This window comes from Coregonus clupeaformis, unplaced genomic scaffold (assembly GCF_020615455.1).
Source record: "Coregonus clupeaformis isolate EN_2021a unplaced genomic scaffold, ASM2061545v1 scaf0469, whole genome shotgun sequence".
Classification (NCBI taxonomy): domain Eukaryota; kingdom Metazoa; phylum Chordata; class Actinopteri; order Salmoniformes; family Salmonidae; genus Coregonus; species Coregonus clupeaformis.
In genome coordinates, this window is record NW_025533924.1 from 233,955 (window position 1) to 251,849 (window position 17,895).

Below are 17,895 nucleotides of genomic sequence, written 5' to 3' on the forward strand. Positions count from 1 at the left end.
TAAGGAAAATCAATTTTAGAATAAGGCTTTAACGTAACAAAATGTCGAAAAAGTCAAGGTGTCTGAATCCTTTCCGAATGCACTGTAAATCACAGAGTGAAAAGAAGGAAGCCTGTACAGAATAACATTTTTCCAAAACATCCATCCTGTTTGCGATAAGGCACCAAAGTGAAACTGTAAAGAATGTGGCAAAGAAATTAACTTTATGTCCTGAATACGAAGCGTTATGTTTGGGTAAAATACAATACAACACTTCCCTGAGTACCGGTCTTCATATTTTCAAGTATGGTGGTGGCTGAATCATGTTATGGGTATGCTTGTCATCTGCAAAGATTAGGGAGTTTTTTACGATGAAAATAAATGGAATGGAGCTAAGCACAGGCAAAATCCTAGAGGAAAACCTGGTTGTCTGCTTTCCAACATACACTGGGAGAGAAATTCACCTTTCACCAGGACAATAACCTAAAACACAAGGCCAAATATACACTGGAGTTGCTTACCAAGACGATATTGAAGGTTCCTGAGTGGCCTACTTACAGTTGACATACAGTGGGGAGAACAAGTATTTGATACACTGCCGATTTTGCAGGTTTTCCTACTTACAAAGCATGTAGAGGTCTGTCATTTTTATCATAGGTACACTTCAACTGTGAGAGACGGAATCTAAAACAAAAATCTAGAAAATCACATTGTATGATTTTTAAGTAATTAATTTGCATTTTATTGCATGACATAAGTATTTGATCACCTACCAACCAGTAAGAATTCCGGCTCTCACAGACCTGTTCGTTTTTCTTTAAGAAGCCCTCCTGCTCTCCACTCATTACCTGTATTAACTGCACCTGTTTGAACAAGTTACCTGTATAAAAGATACCTGTCCACACACTCAATCAAACAGACTCCAACCTCTCCACAATGGCCAAGACCAGAGAGCTGTGTAAGGACATCAGGGATACAATTGTAGACCTGCACAAGGCTGGGATGGGCTACAGGACAATAGGCAAGCAGCTTGGTGAGAAGGCAACAACTGTTGGCGTAATTATTAGAAAATGGAAGAAGTTCAAGATGACGGTCAATCACCCTCAGTCTGAGGCTCCATGCAAGATCTCACCTCGTGGGGCATCAATGATCATGAGGAAGGTGAGGGATCAGCCCAGAACTACACGGCAGGACCTGGTCAATGACCTGAAGAGAGCTGGGACCACAGTCTCAAAGAAAACCATTAGTAACACACTACGCCGTCATGGATTAAAATCCTGCAGCGCACGCAAGGTCCCCCCTGCTCAAGCCAGCGCATGTCCAGGCCCGTCTGAAGTTTGCCAATGACCATCTGGATGATCCAGAGGAGGAATGGGAGAAGGTCATGTGGTCTGATGAGACAAAAATAGAGCTTTTGGTCTAAACTCCACTCGCCGTGTTTGGAGGAAGAAGAAGGATGAGTACAACCCCAAGAACACCATCCCAACCGTGAAGCATGGAGGTGGAATCATCATTCTTTGGGGATGCTTTTCTGCAAAGGGGACAGGACGACTGCACCGTATTGAGGGGGAGGATGGATGGGGCCATGTATAGCGAGATCTTGGCCAACAACCTCCTTCCCTCAGTAAGAGCATTGAAGATGGAGTCGTGGCTGGGTCTTCCAGCATGACAACGACCCGAAACACACAGCCAGGGCAACTAAGGAGTGGCTCCGTAAGAAGCATCTCAAGGTCCTGGAGTGGCCTAGCCAGTCTCCAGACCTGAACCCAATAGAACATCTTTGGAGGGAGCTGAAAGTCTGTATTGCCCAGCGACAGCCCTGAAACCTGAAGGATCTGGAGAAGGTCTGTATGGAGGAGTGGGCCAAAATCCCTGCTGCAGTGTGTGCAAACCTGGTCAAGACCTACAGGAAATGTATGATCTCTGTAATTGCAAACAAAGGTTTCTGTACCAAATATTAAGTTCTGCTTTTCTGATGTATCAAATACTTATGTCATGCAATAAAATGTAAATGAATTACTTAAAAATCATACAATGTGATTTTCTGGATTTTTGTTTTAGATTCAGTCTCTCACAGTTGAAGTGTACCTATGATAAAAATTACAGACCTCTACATGCTTTGTAAGGAGGAAAACCTTCAAAATCGGCAGTGTATCAAATACTTGTTCTCCCCACTGTATATCGGCTTGAAAATCTATGGCAAGAGTTGAAAATGGCTGTCTAGCAATGATCAACAACCAACTTGACAGAGCTTGAAGAATTAAAAAAAGAATTTTGTGCAAATATTTTACAATCCAGGTGTGGAAAGCGCTTAGAGACTTACCCATAAAGACTAACAGCTGTAATCACTGCCAAAGGTGATTCTAACATATATTGACTCAGGGTTGTGAATACTTATGTAAATTAGATACTTCTGTATTTCAATAAATTTGCAAATATGTCTAAAATCATGTTTCACTTCATCATTATGGGGTATTGTGTTTAGATGGGTGAGGGGATTTTTTTTTTTAAATCAATTTTGAATTCAGGCTGTAACACAACAAAATGTGGAATAAGTCAAGGGTATGATTACTTTCTGAAGGCCCTGTACATGTCTAGATATGGATGTTACGCACGCCTCTCGGAAGAGGGAACGCAACACCCTGCTACAACTCAACTCTCCGTGGTGTGAAAGAGGTATGGGACTGTAGGTGTGAGTAAGGATGACAAAAGGCAGAGAATACCGTTAACAGGGAATTTATTCCTTCGCACGGTAAGTTTGGGGAAAAGGGGCTGGACTGAACCAAAGCAAAGAAAGTAAATATCAAAGCCCCCTCTCCTACCTTACCTGCCTACCCACTACTTACTGAACTAGCACCACCTGGTGCACTAACCAAAATACAAGGGATGGTCCGCCCAGGTCTTTCCTAGTGTGCATAGACAGTCAACTTCTACGGGTAATGTATGCCCGCGGGCCTCTTGCCTAAGCACTCCCTAGGTGCCTTCCCCTTCCCCCCTTGGGAACAAATGAAACAAAAATAGCATAAACTGGTTCACAACAAAAACCTGAGAAAAAACTAACTCAGGACATTATAGAAAACTCTGAGCCACAAACTAACACAAAACATTATAATTGGTTCTCAGAGCAACAACAACACAGTACATACCAACTCTTAGCATATAACCAACATGCTGTAACTCTCAGCAATTAGTTCCCCTTTTTTCCTGCCTTTTCTGAGCAACTGGGGCTTATATAGCTTCAGGAGGAGTTGTTAAATTGGAGACAGCTGCGTCCTGACGAGGGCCCGGTGTCAGCTCTCCAATCATCAATGTTTTATTGACCAATCAGCTGCTTGTTGGTGGGGAATTTCAGGAACCCATTTCCTGAAATACATACATGAAGATACACAACCTACAACACAGAAACTGGGGAAGGTAACAATGGATAAAGCATGAGACTGTTTCAACAACTGTTTCTTAAGCATTGTGTATATAGTGGCTCCATGGAAACAAAGACCTGAACCTGGGATGAATCAGGAAATAATTGAGGCCATTAAATCAAGGAATACTGCATTTCTAGAATATAACAGAACCGAAGAGGAAGCTGCTTTTAGTAGACACAGAACCCTAAGGAGCAAAGCCAGTCAGATGATTAAAGATGCTTTCACTAGACACAGAACCCTAAGGAACAAAGCCAGTCAGATGATTGAAGATGATTTCACTAGACACAGAACCCTAAGGAACAAAGCCAGTCAGATGATTAAAGATGCTTTCACTAGACACAGAACCCTAAGGAACAAAGCCAGTCAGATGATCACCTCCCAAGTGGCGCAGTAGTCTAAGCTGGCCGCGACTGGGAGACCCATGGGGCGGCGCACAATTGGCCCAGTGTTGTCCAGGGTAGGGGAGGGAATGGCCGGCAGGGATGTAGCTCAGTTGGTAGAGCATGGTGTTTGCAACGCCAGGGTTGTGGGTTCGATTCCCACGAGGGGCCAGTATGAAAAGTAAAAAAGAATGTATGCACTAACTGTAAGTCGCTCTGGATAAGAGCGTCTGCTAAATGACTAAAATGTAATGATTGAAGATGCTTTCACTAGACGCAGAACCCTAAGGAACAAAGCCAGTCAGATGATTAAAGATTATTTCACTAGACACAGAACCCTAAGGAACAAAGTCAGTCAGATGATTGAAGATGCTTTCACTAGACACAGAACCCTAAGGAACAAAGCCAGTCAGATGATTGAAGATAATTTTACTAGATACGGAACCCTAAGGAACAAAGCCAGTCAGAAGATTAAAGATGCTTAAAACTCATATTTTAAATACAAAATTAGTGAGAAAATGAATAATCCTAGGAATTTGTGTCAGTCCCAAAAACAGTTGGGATATAGTGATAAACAGAAAAGTAATTGCAAAAGCTTGGGTCTTGAGGTCAGTGTAGAAATCACATTTGACAAGGATACCTTTTTCACAACAGTTGCCTCAAATTTGGTTGAGAAACTACCTGGGTGTACAGGAGTGTATGGGGAGGGTCAGGTCCTAGGATGTTACTCCAAGAAGGGTGTACTGGAGGGTATGGGGAGGGTCCTAGGATGTTCCTCCAAGAAGGGTGTACTGGAGTGTATGGGGAGGGTCATGGGATGTTACTCCAAGATGGGTGTACTGGAGGGTATGGGGAGGGTCCTAGGATGTTCCTCCAAGAAGGGTGTACTGGAGTGTATGGGGAGGGTCATGGGATGTTACTCCAAGATGGGTGTACTGGAGGGTATGGGGAGGGTCCTAGGATGTTCCTCCAAGAAGGGTGTACTGGAGTGTATGGGGAGGGTCATGGGATGTTACTCCAAGATGGGTGTACTGGAGGGTATGGGGAGGGTCCTAGGATGTTCCTCCAAGAAGGGTGTACTGGAGTGTATGGGGAGGGTCATGGGATGTTGCCTGCTGGCCCCCCTACCTCTGCGGAAGCACAGTTCCCGCTCAGCCCAGTCAAAACTGTTCGCTGCTCTGGCACCCCAATGGTGGAACAAGCTCCCTCACGACGCCAGGACAGCGGAGTCACTCACCACCTTCCGGAGACACTTGAAACCCCACCTCTTTAAGGAATACCTGGGATAGGATAAAGTAATCATTCTACCCCCCCTTACCCCACCCCACCCCAAAAAAATAAAAACATATTGTAAAGTGGTTATCCCACTGGCTATAAGGTGAATGCACCAATTTGTAAGTCGCTCTGGATAAGAGCGTCTGCTAAATGACGTAAATGTAAATGTAAATGTAATGTTACTCCAAGATGGGTGTACTGGAGTGTATGGGGAGGGTCCTAGGATGTTACTCCAAGATGGGTGTACTGGAGGGTATGAGGAGGGTCCTAGGATGTTCCTCCAAGATGGGTGTACTGGAGGGTATGAGGAGGGTCCTAGGATGTTCCTCCAAGATGGGTGTACAAGCTGAGGCCTTTTCCTTTACAGCAGTGTCTCAGGCTGAAGTTATCAAGAGACTGTCTGAACTAAAACTGCTCTAAAGCTACAGGCCTTCACAATATCCCTGCCAGGTTTTTAAAAGATGGTGCTGAACTTCTTGCCCCCTGTGTCACCGCTTCAGTCATCATCTTTATTGAGCAGGCAAGAGTTCCCATGGATAAGGAACATGCTAGAGTGATTCTTATCCAAAAGAAGGGCCGCAAAACAGCCCAGGGCAACTACAGACCTCTATCTATTTTGAGTGTGCTGTCTAAAGTGCTGAAAAAAAGTAATTTATGAACAGAGTAATATACTAGCAAGAATAATATTTTATACAAACTACCAGTCTGGTTTTAGAAAGTCCCACTCCACTGCCACGTTTATTGTTTTAAAGCGTGACTGCCTTTAAAAATTAACACATCCCTTTGAAAATGGCCTACGTGGCATCAATATGTCATTTTAGTGTCAAAATCGACTACAGATTTAAATAGTATAATTTTGGTCATTTAAAAGTCAGTCTTGTCTAAAACAGACTTTGGAACATCCGTGTGTCACAACGTGTAAATGAAGGTTGGGTTTTGATTTGATGATGTCCATTTAACCACTAACATTGGGTGCACAGCTGCGGTGATTGCTCTCCATACAATAGCATAGACAGTGAGACAGACCTGACCAGCAGCTCCGACATTGTTTACATAAGAAAACGCGTCTCGCATTTTTTAACTTGAGAAATACGGCACCAAACACCTTAGTTAGATGTAAAATTGCACAACTAAAACATCCTCAGCAAAAAAAGAGTTTTCTTAGATTCATTCTGGGGATTTTGAAGAAGTGACATGGGGGACAAACATCATTAACCGAACGCAGAATCGGTTAGGAAACACACCTCCAAGACTGAAATCTCGTTTTTCTAATGAGCAACAGAAAAACACATGTACCAATCGGCGTGTTCAGTCGCTCTTTAACTTACTTTATCAGGAAAGAAGTTGACCGGGGACATTTCCGTAGAATGGTAATGCTGGATCTGCAGAAGGCATTTGACATGGTTGACCATAGTATCATGCTCTACAAGTTAAAAGCCCTTGGTATTAACAGCAGGGCCATTGACTGGGTTAAATCATAATTAACAGGTAGAGACCAAATGGTTGGATGTTAATGGAAAGGGATTGGCCGTGGGGTCCCGCAGGGGAGCAGCCTTGGCCCACTTCTCTTCCTACTGTTCATTAATAATAGAGAAATCAGCCTGCTCTCGTAAATTGTTTTTGTATGTGGATGACTCTGCTCTACTGGTGTCCCATAAGAACAAAGCCTCACTAGAAGAGATCCTTAGTGCAGAGTTATCCAATATCACTAAATGGCTTTCAGATAAAAAACTTTCTCTTCATCTTGGAAAAACATAATCCATCTAATTTGGTTCCAGAGTAAATCTTGCAAGGACCCCTGGTTTGAGGGTCAAAGTGGACAACTCAGTGGTCATACCAAAAACCTCTGTTACACCAAACACCTCCGGCAGCTACCTTGTGTGGGAATTGGATAGGTACCTGACTGGTGAGACTATGGCACTGAAGGTTTTAACAAAGATAAACCAAAAATGTTTTAATTCCTAGTTTGGACCTCAAAATAGCTTGATAGAGACACCCTAAAGACTCTGGCTGGTGCGCTAGTTCAGTGTCACTTTGATTAAGCCTGCACATCATGGTTCACCATCATCCCTAAACATCTAAAGAATAAGCTACAAACCAACCAAAACAGGCTGGTGAGTTGTACTTAAACTCCCCCCTCGTACTCATCTGGAGGTCGAGCATTTTAATCAGCTTGGCCTGCTATCTGTAGAGGAAAGGGTAATATTAATCAAATTTGGTCTTGTCCACAGAATTATTACTGATTTAGCCCCCAGGTACCTATCTAATTATTTAACTTATATTAGAGATGTCCACCAATACATTACCAAAGCCAGACTCTGATATTGCCTGTTTTAAATTGGCAGTTTATTTAACCCCAAATGTTATTACTGGAATAATTGTGTTGAACACATTATGTTAATTTAATCCGAGTTTTAGCGTTTGAATTATTTGAGTGAGGAAAAGTGGCAACAACACACATGTAGATATTTAATCACAATCTAGGTGAAAATCTAACTCTGTTTAAATTTTAATTCTAATCCAAATGTCATTTTACTGCCTTTGGAGCAGTGTTGCGGTTTACATATTGAATTATTTCTAGATGCGTAGCAAGCGGAACGTTTTGGATGGCTTTTGTTTCCTTTGTTAGTGGGTGAAATAATATTGATGTACCGTGTGCATTCTGGACCCCCAGTGTTCTTTCTGTACTGCTTGGAAGCTGACATTTGAGACAAGCTGCAAATCTGTGCGTCGTTGTAAGATCAGATTTGAATGCGTCTTTATGTTATTATACTGTACTGTATGTCATTTGTTGGAAGTGTTTCAATTAAATGTCCCACGTTAACTAGCTTCGTAGTTAGTCTGCTCTGGACTTTGCAGTCCTTCATTATCAAAGTAGCTAGCATCAAGCTAGCTCAGGGTAGCTGTTTCTAGCAGGTTCCCTCCCACCCATTCAGTTACTTTTGTCAGAGGTTCCCACCGTAGGGAAGACTAGTTTATTTGGCTAACCAAATGAATACATGTTTACCAGACACACGTCTTTGCAGCATTTTCATTGACAGCTTCTGGCTAACAAGCTAGCTAGCCAGCTACCACTGGAAAGGTAAGTGACAGCTAACAGTTAGCTGCTAGCTAACTGCAGTGCATAACAACATACATTTTAGCCACACCGACTAAGAAGTTTGTGTTTCCAAACCATTTATTATGTATCTTGTTGACATAGTGAATACAAGATCGTTAACACACTCTCCTTAGTCGGTAGCTATGGCGACGTCAATTTGAGCTTTTACAGCTATAGGCAGCTTGCTGCCACAACAGTTCACTATGATGGAGAGGGCACTTTGCTGAGCCGCACATTGCCTCTGGCTGAAGGCTGGACAATCAATTTAGCTGTTGGCCTTGTCTTTTAGTTCCGGCACGGACTGTATTTAATCTGTCTAACAGATGGCAGGGACAGGTTGTATTTCACCTGACTAACAGATAGCAGCGCTGTATTTCACCTGTCTAACAGATAGCAGGGCTGTATTTCACCTGTCTAACAGATAGCAGGGCTGTATTTCACCTGTCTAACAGATAGCAGGACTGTATTTCACCTGTCTAACAGATAGCGTGGAGGGGCTGTATTTCACCTGTCTAACAGATAACAGGGACGGGCTGTATTTCACCTGTCTAACAGATAGCAGGGCTGTATTTCACCTGTTTAACAGATAGCAGGGACGGGCTGTATTTCACCTGTCTAACAGATAGCAGGGCTGTATTTCACCTGTTTAACAGATAGCAGGGACGGGCTGTATTTCACCTGTCTAACAGATAGCAGGGCTGTATTTCACCTGTCTAACAGATAGCAGGTAGGGGCTGTATTTCACCTGTCAAACAGATAGCAGGTAGGGGCTGTATTTCACCTGTCAAACAGATAGCAGGGCTGTATTTCACCTGTCTAACAGATAGCACGGCTGTATTTCACATGTCTAACAGATAGCAGGTAGGGGCTGTATTTCACCTGTCAAACAGATAGCAGGTAGGGGCTGTATTTCACCTGTCAAACAGATAGCAGGGCTGTATTTCACCTGTCTAACAGATAGCAGGGCTGTATTTCACCTGTCTAATGGATAGCAGGGCTGTATTTCACCTGTCTAACAGATAGCAGGGCTGTATTTCACCTGTCTAACAGATAGCAGGACTGTATGTCACCTGTCTAACAGATAGCACGGCTGTATGTCACCTGTCTAACAGATAGCACGGCTGTATGTCACCTGTCTAACAGATAGCAGGGCTGTATTTCACCTGTCTAACAGATAGCAGGGCTGTATTTCACCTGTCTAACAGATAGCAGGACTGTATGTCACCTGTCTAACAGATAGCAGGGCTGTATTTCACCTGTCTAACAGATAGCAGGACTGTATGTCACCTGTCTAACAGATAGCAGGGCTGTATTTCACCTGTCTAACAGATAGCAGGACTGTATTTCACCTGTCTAACAGATAGCAGGGCTGTATTTCACCTGTCTAACAGATAGCAGGACTGTATTTCACCTGTCTAACAGATAGCGTGGAGGGGCTGTATTTCACCTGTCTAACAGATAGCAGGGACGGGCTGTATTTCACCTGTCTAACAGATAGCAGGGGCTGTATTTCACCTGTTTAACAGATAGCAGGGACGGGCTGTATTTCACCTGTCTAACAGATAGCAGGGCTGTATTTCACCTGTTTAACAGATAGCAGGGACGGGCTGTATTTCACCTGTCTAACAGATAGCAGGGCTGTATTTCACCTGTCTAACAGATAGCAGGTAGGGGCTGTATTTCACCTGTCAAACAGATAGCAGGTAGGGGCTGTATTTCACCTGTCAAACAGATAGCAGGGCTGTATTTCACCTGTCTAACAGATAGCACGGCTGTATTTCACATGTCTAACAGATAGCAGGTAGGGGCTGTATTTCACCTGTCAAACAGATAGCAGGTAGGGGCTGTATTTCACCTGTCAAACAGATAGCAGGGCTGTATTTCACCTGTCTAACAGATAGCAGGGCTGTATTTCACCTGTCTAATGGATAGCAGGGCTGTATTTCACCTGTCTAACAGATAGCAGGGCTGTATTTCACCTGTCTAACAGATAGCAGGACTGTATGTCACCTGTCTAACAGATAGCACGGCTGTATGTCACCTGTCTAACAGATAGCACGGCTGTATGTCACCTGTCTAACAGATAGCAGGGCTGTATTTCACCTGTCTAACAGATAGCAGGGCTGTATTTCACCTGTCTAACAGATAGCAGGACTGTATGTCACCTGTCTAACAGATAGCAGGGCTGTATTTCACCTGTCTAACAGATAGCAGGACTGTATGTCACCTGTCTAACAGATAGCAGGGCTGTATTTCACCTGTCTAACAGATAGCAGGACTGTATTTCACCTGTCTAACAGATAGCACGGCTGTATTTCACCTGTCTAACAGATAGCAGGGCTGTATTTCACCTGTCTAACAGATAGCAGGGCTGTATTTCACCTGTCTAACAGATAGCAGGACTGTATGTCACCTGTCTAACAGATAGCAGGGCTGTATGTCACCTGTCTAACAGATAGCGGGGCTGTATTTCACCTGTCTAACAGATAGCAGGACTGTATTTCACCTGTCTAACAGATAGCGTGGAGGGGCTGTATTTCACCTGTCTAACAGATAGCAGGGACGGGCTGTATTTCACCTGTCTAACAGATAGCAGGGCTGTATTTCACCTGTTTAACAGATAGCAGGGACGGGCTGTATTTCACCTGTCTAACAGATAGCAGGGCTGTATTTCACCTGTTTAACAGATAGCAGGGACGGGCTGTATTTCACCTGTCTAACAGATAGCAGGGCTGTATTTCACCTGTCTAACAGATAGCAGGTAGGGGCTGTATTTCACCTGTCAAACAGATAGCAGGTAGGGGCTGTATTTCACCTGTCAAACAGATAGCAGGGCTGTATTTCACCTGTCTAACAGATAGCACGGCTGTATTTCACATGTCTAACAGATAGCAGGTAGGGGCTGTATTTCACCTGTCAAACAGATAGCAGGTAGGGGCTGTATTTCACCTGTCAAACAGATAGCAGGGCTGTATTTCACCTGTCTAACAGATAGCAGGGCTGTATTTCACCTGTCTAATGGATAGCAGGGCTGTATTTCACCTGTCTAACAGATAGCAGGGCTGTATTTCACCTGTCTAACAGATAGCAGGACTGTATGTCACCTGTCTAACAGATAGCACGGCTGTATGTCACCTGTCTAACAGATAGCACGGCTGTATGTCACCTGTCTAACAGATAGCAGGGCTGTATTTCACCTGTCTAACAGATAGCAGGGCTGTATTTCACCTGTCTAACAGATAGCAGGACTGTATGTCACCTGTCTAACAGATAGCAGGGCTGTATTTCACCTGTCTAACAGATAGCAGGACTGTATGTCACCTGTCTAACAGATAGCAGGGCTGTATTTCACCTGTCTAACAGATAGCAGGACTGTATTTCACCTGTCTAACAGATAGCAGGACTGTATTTCACCTGTCTAACAGATAGCGTGGAGGGGCTGTATTTCACCTGTCTAACAGATAGCAGGGACGGGCTGTATTTCACCTGTCTAACAGATAGCAGGGCTGTATTTCACCTGTTTAACAGATAGCAGGGACGGGCTGTATTTCACCTGTCTAACAGATAGCAGGGCTGTATTTCACCTGTTTAACAGATAGCAGGGACGGGCTGTATTTCACCTGTCTAACAGATAGCAGGGCTGTATTTCACCTGTCTAACAGATAGCAGGTAGGGGCTGTATTTCACCTGTCAAACAGATAGCAGGGCTGTATTTCACCTGTCTAACAGATAGCACGGCTGTATTTCACATGTCTAACAGATAGCAGGTAGGGGCTGTATTTCACCTGTCAAACAGATAGCAGGTAGGGGCTGTATTTCACCTGTCAAACAGATAGCAGGGCTGTATTTCACCTGTCTAACAGATAGCAGGGCTGTATTTCACCTGTCTAATGGATAGCAGGGCTGTATTTCACCTGTCTAACAGATAGCAGGGCTGTATTTCACCTGTCTAACAGATAGCAGGACTGTATGTCACCTGTCTAACAGATAGCACGGCTGTATGTCACCTGTCTAACAGATAGCACGGCTGTATGTCACCTGTCTAACAGATAGCAGGGCTGTATTTCACCTGTCTAACAGATAGCAGGGCTGTATTTCACCTGTCTAACAGATAGCAGGACTGTATGTCACCTGTCTAACAGATAGCAGGGCTGTATTTCACCTGTCTAACAGATAGCAGGACTGTATGTCACCTGTCTAACAGATAGCAGGGCTGTATTTCACCTGTCTAACAGATAGCAGGACTGTATTTCACCTGTCTAACAGATAGCACGGCTGTATTTCACCTGTCTAACAGATAGCAGGGCTGTATTTCACCTGTCTAACAGATAGCAGGGCTGTATTTCACCTGTCTAACAGATAGCAGGGCTGTATTTCACCTGTCTAACAGATAGCAGGTAGGGGCTGTATTTCACCTGTCAAACAGATAGCAGGTAGGGGCTGTATTTCACCTGTCAAACAGATAGCAGGGCTGTATTTCACCTGTCTAACAGATAGCAGGGCTGTATTTCACCTGTCTAACAGATAGCAGGACTGTATGTCACCTGTCTAACAGATAGCAGGGCTGTATTTCACCTGTCTAACAGATAGCAGGACTGTATTTCACCTGTCTAACAGATAGCAGGACTGTATTTCACCTGTCTAACAGATAGCGTGGAGGGGCTGTATTTCACCTGTCTAACAGATAGCAGGGACGGGCTGTATTTCACCTGTCTAACAGATAGCAGGGCTGTATTTCACCTGTTTAACAGATAGCAGGGACGGGCTGTATTTCACCTGTCTAACAGATAGCAGGGCTGTATTTCACCTGTTTAACAGATAGCAGGGACGGGCTGTATTTCACCTGTCTAACAGATAGCAGGGCTGTATTTCACCTGTCTAACAGATAGCAGGTAGGGGCTGTATTTCACCTGTCAAACAGATAGCAGGGCTGTATTTCACCTGTCTAACAGATAGCACGGCTGTATTTCACATGTCTAACAGATAGCAGGTAGGGGCTGTATTTCACCTGTCAAACAGATAGCAGGTAGGGGCTGTATTTCACCTGTCAAACAGATAGCAGGGCTGTATTTCACCTGTCTAACAGATAGCAGGGCTGTATTTCACCTGTCTAATGGATAGCAGGGCTGTATTTCACCTGTCTAACAGATAGCAGGGCTGTATTTCACCTGTCTAACAGATAGCAGGACTGTATGTCACCTGTCTAACAGATAGCACGGCTGTATGTCACCTGTCTAACAGATAGCACGGCTGTATGTCACCTGTCTAACAGATAGCAGGGCTGTATTTCACCTGTCTAACAGATAGCAGGGCTGTATTTCACCTGTCTAACAGATAGCAGGACTGTATGTCACCTGTCTAACAGATAGCAGGGCTGTATTTCACCTGTCTAACAGATAGCAGGACTGTATGTCACCTGTCTAACAGATAGCAGGGCTGTATTTCACCTGTCTAACAGATAGCAGGACTGTATTTCACCTGTCTAACAGATAGCAGGACTGTATTTCACCTGTCTAACAGATAGCGTGGAGGGGCTGTATTTCACCTGTCTAACAGATAGCAGGGACGGGCTGTATTTCACCTGTCTAACAGATAGCAGGGCTGTATTTCACCTGTTTAACAGATAGCAGGGACGGGCTGTATTTCACCTGTCTAACAGATAGCAGGGCTGTATTTCACCTGTTTAACAGATAGCAGGGACGGGCTGTATTTCACCTGTCTAACAGATAGCAGGGCTGTATTTCACCTGTCTAACAGATAGCAGGTAGGGGCTGTATTTCACCTGTCAAACAGATAGCAGGGCTGTATTTCACCTGTCTAACAGATAGCACGGCTGTATTTCACATGTCTAACAGATAGCAGGTAGGGGCTGTATTTCACCTGTCAAACAGATAGCAGGTAGGGCTGTATTTCACCTGTCAAACAGATAGCAGGGCTGTATTTCACCTGTCTAACAGATAGCAGGGCTGTATTTCACCTGTCTAATGGATAGCAGGGCTGTATTTCACCTGTCTAACAGATAGCAGGGCTGTATTTCACCTGTCTAACAGATAGCAGGACTGTATGTCACCTGTCTAACAGATAGCACGGCTGTATGTCACCTGTCTAACAGATAGCACGGCTGTATGTCACCTGTCTAACAGATAGCAGGGCTGTATTTCACCTGTCTAACAGATAGCAGGGCTGTATTTCACCTGTCTAACAGATAGCAGGACTGTATGTCACCTGTCTAACAGATAGCAGGGCTGTATTTCACCTGTCTAACAGATAGCAGGACTGTATGTCACCTGTCTAACAGATAGCAGGGCTGTATTTCACCTGTCTAACAGATAGCAGGACTGTATTTCACCTGTCTAACAGATAGCACGGCTGTATTTCACCTGTCTAACAGATAGCAGGGCTGTATTTCACCTGTCTAACAGATAGCAGGGCTGTATTTCACCTGTCTAACAGATAGCAGGACTGTATGTCACCTGTCTAACAGATAGCAGGGCTGTATGTCACCTGTCTAACAGATAGCGGGGCTGTATTTCACCTGTCTAACAGATAGCAGGACTGTATTTCACCTGTCTAACAGATAGCGTGGAGGGGCTGTATTTCACCTGTCTAACAGATAGCAGGGACGGGCTGTATTTCACCTGTCTAACAGATAGCAGGGCTGTATTTCACCTGTTTAACAGATAGCAGGGACGGGCTGTATTTCACCTGTCTAACAGATAGCAGGGCTGTATTTCACCTGTTTAACAGATAGCAGGGACGGGCTGTATTTCACCTGTCTAACAGATAGCAGGGCTGTATTTCACCTGTCTAACAGATAGCAGGTAGGGGCTGTATTTCACCTGTCAAACAGATAGCAGGTAGGGGCTGTATTTCACCTGTCAAACAGATAGCAGGGCTGTATTTCACCTGTCTAACAGATAGCACGGCTGTATTTCACATGTCTAACAGATAGCAGGTAGGGGCTGTATTTCACCTGTCAAACAGATAGCAGGTAGGGGCTGTATTTCACCTGTCAAACAGATAGCAGGGCTGTATTTCACCTGTCTAACAGATAGCAGGGCTGTATTTCACCTGTCTAATGGATAGCAGGGCTGTATTTCACCTGTCTAACAGATAGCAGGGCTGTATTTCACCTGTCTAACAGATAGCAGGACTGTATGTCACCTGTCTAACAGATAGCACGGCTGTATGTCACCTGTCTAACAGATAGCACGGCTGTATGTCACCTGTCTAACAGATAGCAGGGCTGTATTTCACCTGTCTAACAGATAGCAGGGCTGTATTTCACCTGTCTAACAGATAGCAGGACTGTATGTCACCTGTCTAACAGATAGCAGGGCTGTATTTCACCTGTCTAACAGATAGCAGGACTGTATGTCACCTGTCTAACAGATAGCAGGGCTGTATTTCACCTGTCTAACAGATAGCAGGACTGTATTTCACCTGTCTAACAGATAGCAGGACTGTATTTCACCTGTCTAACAGATAGCGTGGAGGGGCTGTATTTCACCTGTCTAACAGATAGCAGGGACGGGCTGTATTTCACCTGTCTAACAGATAGCAGGGCTGTATTTCACCTGTTTAACAGATAGCAGGGACGGGCTGTATTTCACCTGTCTAACAGATAGCAGGGCTGTATTTCACCTGTTTAACAGATAGCAGGGACGGGCTGTATTTCACCTGTCTAACAGATAGCAGGGCTGTATTTCACCTGTCTAACAGATAGCAGGTAGGGGCTGTATTTCACCTGTCAAACAGATAGCAGGTAGGGGCTGTATTTCACCTGTCAAACAGATAGCAGGGCTGTATTTCACCTGTCTAACAGATAGCACGGCTGTATTTCACATGTCTAACAGATAGCAGGTAGGGGCTGTATTTCACCTGTCAAACAGATAGCAGGTAGGGGCTGTATTTCACCTGTCAAACAGATAGCAGGGCTGTATTTCACCTGTCTAACAGATAGCAGGGCTGTATTTCACCTGTCTAATGGATAGCAGGGCTGTATTTCACCTGTCTAACAGATAGCAGGGCTGTATTTCACCTGTCTAACAGATAGCAGGACTGTATGTCACCTGTCTAACAGATAGCACGGCTGTATGTCACCTGTCTAACAGATAGCACGGCTGTATGTCACCTGTCTAACAGATAGCAGGGCTGTATTTCACCTGTCTAACAGATAGCAGGGCTGTATTTCACCTGTCTAACAGATAGCAGGACTGTATGTCACCTGTCTAACAGATAGCAGGGCTGTATTTCACCTGTCTAACAGATAGCAGGACTGTATGTCACCTGTCTAACAGATAGCAGGGCTGTATTTCACCTGTCTAACAGATAGCAGGACTGTATTTCACCTGTCTAACAGATAGCACGGCTGTATTTCACCTGTCTAACAGATAGCAGGGCTGTATTTCACCTGTCTAACAGATAGCAGGGCTGTATTTCACCTGTCTAACAGATAGCAGGACTGTATGTCACCTGTCTAACAGATAGCAGGGCTGTATGTCACCTGTCTAACAGATAGCACGGCTGTATTTCACCTGTCTAACAGATAGCACGGCTGTATGTCACCTGTCTAACAGATAGCGGGGCTGTATTTCACCTGTCTAACAGATAGCGGGGCTGTATTTCACCTGTCTAACAGATAGCAGGACTGTATGTCACCTGTCTAACAGATAGCAGGGCTGTATTTCACCTGTCTAACAGATAGCAGGACTGTATTTCACCTGTCTAACAGATAGCACGGCTGTATTTCACCTGTCTAACAGATAGCACAGCTGTATTTCACCTGTCTAACAGATAGCAGGGCTGTATTTCACCTGTCTAACAAATAGCACGGCTGTATTTCACCTGTCTAACAGATAGCACGGCTGTATTTCACCTGTCTAACAGATAGCAGGACTGTATTTCACCTGTCTAACAGATAGCACGGCTGTATTTCACCTGTCTAACAGATAGCAGGGCTGTATTTCACCTGTCTAACAGATAGCACAGCTGTATTTCACCTGTCTAACAGATAGCACGGCTGTATTTCACCTGTCTAACAGATAGCACGGCTGTATTTCACCTGTCTAACAGTGTCATGTGAATTTCTATCTCTAATTCGACCTAAGCTTGAATCATTACCAGAGGTTGTAAAGCTCTGGTTTTAATCATCAATGATTCAAGGTCCACAATCCACAAGTAATTATCAGTAAATTTATTCATGGAGAGCTCTGCTCAAAAACACAAATATCCTGTTTTTATACTCCTTGACAAACAAAGACACTATGCTCCTCCCACCTTTCTTAAACAGTTCCCGCCTTCCCCCTTGAATGGTTAGTAACGCCCCCTCTGTTAGTGGGTTGACACTACATGATAATTCTAACATTTATACTGTGTTTGGGGTGAAATTCTTTAGTCATTATTCTTAAAATCCAAATTAATCTAACAATCCACCCCTTTGACTAAATATTCCCATATTCAGGATAAATGTATTTTACAAGCATGATTAATCTCAGAGATCACATCAGAACTAATAAACATTTCATCCAATTGCGGTCTTTCAGGGTCCAAATCCTCGTCATCCACCAAGCCTGGAGGATTGTTTTTCACATTCCCCTGGTCAGAGTCCGGAGTCAGTCCATCTCTCATCATGGTTTAGATACTGCATTTCACCAACGCCTGACTCGCCAATCCTCGGACACAGGGAACAAGACAACAACCACATAATACAAGAATACCCATACAAACACTGATCGCT

At 44.1% G+C, this 17,895-nt stretch overlaps 1 protein-coding gene across 1 annotated transcript in view; it reads left to right on the top strand.

Annotated features, from left to right (window-relative positions):
• Nucleotides 1-7,727: 7,727 nt before the first annotated feature.
• Nucleotides 7,728-17,895, top strand: part of LOC121556134 (methyltransferase-like protein 22) — a 53,779-nt gene continuing 43,611 nt past the window's right edge. Inside the window, exon 1 of the mRNA XM_041870022.2 lies at nucleotides 7,728-8,138. The gene's annotated coding sequence lies outside the window, so the exon portion shown is untranslated. The remainder of the gene's footprint in view (nucleotides 8,139-17,895) is intronic.